At 48.5% G+C, this 6,000-nt stretch overlaps 1 pseudogene; it reads left to right on the top strand.

Moving 5' to 3' along the window:
- The first annotated feature begins 514 nt into the window (after positions 1–514).
- LOC141025835 (uncharacterized) overlaps positions 515–6,000 on the top strand; it is a 50,058-nt pseudogene continuing 44,572 nt past the window's right edge.

Below are 6,000 nucleotides of genomic sequence, written 5' to 3'. Positions count from 1 at the left end.
TTGGCATGGTGATGGCAATCCGACAATATTGACTCGGGTGAGTTGAGCAAACCCACTTTGAGACGCAACAAGCTTCTGCCATTTGTTAGTCTCAAACAATGTATATGCAATGTCCTTAGAGCATCTTCACTCGCGCCCCCAACATGCCCCCAGGGCCCTTTTTTTAGCGCCGGCGCCGAAAAATCGGCCCGGTCGCACCCCCAGGGCCTTGTTTATCGCCGGTTTGGGCCAAAATAACAGCCGGCGAACCCGAGCCAAACCCAAGCCCCCGGGAGTCGCCTGGCGGCGCCGGCTGAAGCGAAAAGGCGAGTGGATCTGCTCTGTCGGTGAGAGACGACCCTTTTTCACCGACCCCCCCCCCGCTTTCCCTCCATTCTCCCCTCTTCTCCTGCCATTCTCCTCCATTCTCCCCTCCAACCGGCCGCCATGCCGCCGAAGAAGTATGCGGCCCCTCGCGCCCCTGCCGGTGCCGAAGCAGAGGAAGCCGAGGGCGCCTCCCGCAAAACCACCGGGCATGTCAAACACCGACTGGAAGGCGGAGGTTCAGCGCCGGGAGGCTGTGGCCACCGACTGGCGGAATAGGCTCAACGCCAAGAGGGCCCGGGACGCCAACGCGGCGGCGGCGGCGGAGCAGGCAAAGGCATCTCGCGCGGGGGTGATGCACCCACCCGGCGGCCACGGCCCGCAAGCCTGGAGCCAGCAGAGCGTCGAGTCGCCGACCGGCTTCTCATTGTCATAGCCCTGGGGATGCTCACCCTCACCCCGCTACGCCGACGGCGACGCGCATGACGGGTTCAACCCCAACATCACCTTTCCGCAAGGCCACCCCGCCGAGCGCACACCCTCGCCCGCGTTCGCCGGCGTCCAGTACCCCCCGTACACCTACTCGCCGCCGGTGTACGCTGCCTCACCGACGCTGCCTCTGCGTCATGGCGCCTTGCACTTCTCGCAAGCCTCATCGTCGCATTTCGGCAACCCCGATGCGACGGTAGCCGACATGGATGACATCATCACGAGCGGCTCGGCCGCCACCGCCGCCTCCCCCGGGTTCCATTCACAAGACGATACAATGGACCTCGCCGGTGACATGGACGATGAGCTCGAGTACGAGGAGGAGGAGGAGGAGGAGCCGGCGCCTGCTCCGGTGAGGAAAGGGAAGAAGAAGAGGCGGGCGGCCAGGACCGGGGAGCCGCGCGTCAAGTGGGCGTCCAAAGAAGACGAGTGCCTCACCGAAGCATGGAAGACCATCTGCCTCGACCCGATCACCGGCACGAACCAGAGCGCCGACACATACTGGGAGCGCATCAAGTCAGAGTTCGATGAGCACAAGTTGGTCGACGCCTACTTTGCCGACATCCACATGCAGCGCGGCTCGAAGGCCATGGCAAACCATTGGGCGATCATCCAAACGGCATGCAACAAATGGCATGGGATCGTCGAGGAGGTTGCGGCTCGCCCGGAAAGCGGCGCCAACGTCGAGGGTCAGGTCAAAGAACATGCGGTGCCCCCATGTTTGGTTTTGGTAATTGATGACAATCTCTATGGACTAATGGTTGCCTTGAGTTATATTTTAAGGTTTTGTCCATAGGCTTTTCTTGGAGTACATGTGTTGGTTTCAAGGAGAGTTTGTGTCGACCAAGGTGCTATTCAAGGAATTACCTAAAGATTGATCTTGTGAGAGGTTTATCAAGACTAAGTCAAAGATTGAATCAAGTTGATCAACACACAAAGCGTAGAAGATGTACCGAGAGGGATCAAGTGATCCCATGGTATGGTAAGCATTGTCAATTACGCTTTGTGTACTAACCCATGGTCTTCGTGAGAGTTCTTTGTAGGGTTAGGTTGCAGTGTGCAAGTTCAAGTGATGCATCACGAAGAGATCAAGTGCTTGAAGCTTGCTGTCCATTGTGGTGACAATGGACTTGTGAAGATGTGCCGAAGAGTGGCTCACCCATAGTGGACTATGGGGGAGCAATCATCTAGTTTTCATCGAGCCAACACAATCAAGAAAGGTGGTCCAACTTGAGGGAGTCAAGATCGTCATCATATAGCTCAAGTGGACTTCGTGCAAGGCAAAGGTTTTCCCTTGATAGGTCTTCTATTTTACCAGTCCCATGGCGGTAGTTGGGAGACCGGGTTATAGGATCGATTGTCGTACTATCAAGGGGGGCTCTCGATGAGTAGCTTGATCGTATCATTCGTAGAGAGCTCAAACCATTGCAACCTTGCATCATCTTTCTTGGTTCTTGTTTGGTTCTCTTTGTGAGATTTGGAGCTTATGGTCATCTTCTTTACAAGCACAAGTTCATCGAAAACGGAGTTCACATGCTTCCTCTATTGCGTTTTCGGTGTTGGAGGTTTTACCGGTCTTATTCGAGGAAGGGTTCTCACCATTTTCTTATGGGCCTTTTCTAATTTGCTTCTTATTGTTATTTCTATCAAGATTGTGTTAGCCCTTGTCGCTAGCTTTCCAACAAACTTGGTTTCATTGAATTCGGAGTCCGTTTGCAGAAGTTGTGTCAGTTTTGGTGTCCTTATAAAAGCTGCAGCGGTACTACCGCTCGTGGGAGCGGTACTACCGCTTGGAGGGGATGTATTTTTTACTACCGCTCTTGGGAGCGGTACTACCGCGGCTACTTCCGTGGCTACTTCCGTTCCGGACCAAAAACTCGTCACAAGTCCAGCGGTGGTAGGCACGGATTTATTTTTTTAGTACCGGTCGCAAGCAGTAGTACCGCTACCCTTTGAGGTAGTACTGCTACCCCTAGCGGTAGTACCGTGAGGTCGAGCGGTAGTACCGCTCTGTGCAGGCTGTGAGCACAACGGTTGGATTTTTCCCCACCTATAAAAGGGGGCCTTCTTCCCCAATGAACCTTATCCTTTAAGCTCGTGTTCTTCCCCCATTATTGACCTTCTTCGAGCTTGCTATCTCTCAATCCCTCCATGGATTCTTGCTAGTTTTGGGGGGAAAAGAGAGAGGAGATCTAGATCCACATTTCCACCAATCACTTTCTCCTCTATGTGAGGGGAACCCCTTGGATCTAGATCTTGGAGTTCTTGGTGTTCTCCTTCTTGTTCTTCCTCTCATTTTCCTCCCTAGCATTAGTTGCTTTGGTGGGATTTGGAAGAGAAGGACTTGCGCACCCCGTGTGCCCTTGCCATTGCATTTGGTGCATCGGTTTGAGTTCTCCACGGTGATACATGGAAGTTACAAGTTGAGAAGCTTATTAGTCTTGGGTGCTTGGTGCCCTTGAGCTTGTTCCTCTTGGGTGCTTGGGCGTCCTAGCTGGTTGGTGGTATTCGAAGCTCAATCATTGTGGTGTAAAGCTTGGGGCAAGCGTCGGGGTCTCAAATTAGGTTGTGGAGACCGCCCCGAGCAATTTGACGGGTACCGGTGACCACCCCCAAGGGTTGCCAAAGTGTACGGGTTCGGTGACTGCCCCCAAGGGTTGCCATTTGTACGGGTTCGGTGACCGCCCTCAAGGGTCCCTTAGTGGAATCACGGCATATTGCATTGTGCGAGGGCGTGAGGATATTACGGTGGCCCTAGTGGCTTCTTGGGGAGCATTGTGCCTCCACATCGCTCCAAATGGAGATTAGCATCCGCAAGGGTGTGAACTTCGGGATACATCGTCGTCTCCGCGTGCCTCGGTTATCTCTTACCCGAGCCCTTTACTTATGCACTTTACTTTGTGATAGCCATATTGTTTCTTGTCATATATCTTGCTATCACATAGTTGTTTATCTTGCTTCGTATTAGTTGTTGGTGCACATAGGTGAGCCTAGTTGTTGTAGGTTTTGTGCTTGACAAATTAACCGCTAGGTTTGTTCCGCATTTGTTCAAGCATAAACCGTAATTATTTTAAATCGCCTATTCATCCCCCCTCTAGGCGACATCCACGATCTTTCAATTGGTATCAGAGCCTCGTCACACCTTTTAGGGCTTAACCGCCTAGAGAGTAAGGATGTCTACTAGGGGTTTAGGATTCTCTGACACTCTTAGTTTCGATGGCACAAATTTTGACGTTTGGGTAATTCGCATGCTTAATCTCTTTAGGGTCATGGACCCAAATTTAGAGCGAATTGTAGATATGAGTTTTTCTCCTCCAAAGGATCCCCAAAGATTATCTTTAGAGGATGAGAAAAACTCTTATCTCAATGCTCAAGCTTCTAATGTGCTTTTCTATGCTTTGAGCAATGTAGTTATATTTCAACTCATGTCGTTCCAGGATGCTCATGAGTTGTGGACAAAGCTTCAAGATAAATATGGTGTGTCCAAGATTTGTGGGGATGATTGTTCTCCCTCCACCTCCGGCCGTGTTGTGTTCTCAACTTCTTCTACTTCACCTACATGTGATTTTCCACAAGGTAATGGCATGGTGAGTAGTGGTGTTCATTACAATGATGATAGTGGGCTTATTGTTGATAATCCTTCATCACTTTCTTATTGCAATGCTTCATCTTTGGACTTCCGCATTTCGAGCACTCCAAATGTTTCACATGCTTGTGTTGATAGTCCTTGCATATCATGTAGAAATTGCTTGACTAAATCTCATGATGATATGCTTACTATGTCTTGTCGCCATGATAAAATGCATATATTTCCTCCTAACAATGTAGAGGAAACCCAACACCCCATGGAACAAGATGTGGTCTTAAATGGTGCTTCAAGGGATCCTACATCATCATCTATTTCTTTTTGCCTTATGTCTAAGGCTTCAAAGGTATCTCCTACTTTGAACCCCAATATGTCTCTTGATGATGATGTTAATGCTAATGATGATGAGGATAATGATGAAGAGAATGATAATGTCGCTTCCTTAAAAATTAAGGGAGAAATGATATTTAAAGCTCTTCATCAGAATAAAATTTCTCGTTCCAACTTCATGGAAATCAAGTATATTGCCATTGAGGGCAAGAAATATATTGATGAGTTGGAATCTCATCTTGAGGAGCATGATGTCACCATTGAGAAAATGGAAGGTCATGAGCGTGATTACGCAAATGAGATTGCGGACCTTGAAGGAAATATGCCCTAGAAGCAATAATAAAGTTATTATTTATTTCCTTATATCATGATAAATGTTTATTATTCATGCTAGAATTGTATTTATAGGAAACATAATACATGTGTGAATACATAGACAAACAGAGTGTCACTAGTATGCCTCTACTGACTAGCTCATTGATCAAAGATGGTTATGTTTCCTAGCCATAGACATGAGTTGTCATTTGATTAACGGGGTCACATCATTAGGAGAATGATGTGATTGACTTGACCCATTCCGTTTAGCTTAGCACTCGATCGTTTAGTATGTTGCTATTGCTTTCTTCATGACTTATACATGTTCCTATGACTATGAGATTATGCAACTCCCGTTTACCGGAGGAACACTTTGTGTGCTACCAAACGTCACAACGTAACTGGGTGATTATAAAGGTGCTCTACAGGTGTCTCCGAAGGTACTTGTTGGGTTGGCGTATTTCGAGACTAGGATTTGTCACTCCGATTGTCGGAGAGGTATCTCTGGGCCCTCTCGGTAATGCACATTAGTTAAGCCTTGCAAGCATTGCAACTAATGAGTTTGTTGCGAGATGATGTATTACAGAACAAGTAAAGAGACTTGCCGGTAACGAGATTGAACTAGGTATTAGGATACCGACGATCGAATCTCAGGCAAGTAACATACCGATGACAAAGGGAACAACGTATGTTGTTATGCGGTTTGACCGATAAAGATCTTCGTAGAATATGTGGGAGCCAATATGAGCATCTAGGTTCCGCTATTGGTTATTGACCGGAGACGTTTCTCGGTCATGTCTACATTGTTCTCGAACCCGTAGGGTCCGCACGCTTAAAGTTCGATGACGGTTATATTATGAGTTTATGTGTTTTGATGTACCGAAGGTAGTTCGGAGTCCCGGATGTGATCATGGACATGACGAGGAGTCTCGAAATGGTCGAGACATAAAGATTGATATATTGGAAGCCTATATTTG

This window comes from Aegilops tauschii, chromosome 6 (genome assembly GCF_002575655.3).
Source record: "Aegilops tauschii subsp. strangulata cultivar AL8/78 chromosome 6, Aet v6.0, whole genome shotgun sequence".
NCBI classification, from domain to species: Eukaryota; Viridiplantae; Streptophyta; class Magnoliopsida; order Poales; family Poaceae; genus Aegilops; species Aegilops tauschii.
Note: the sequence above shows the minus strand (reverse complement) of the source record. Positions and strands in the feature narration are given on the sequence as shown.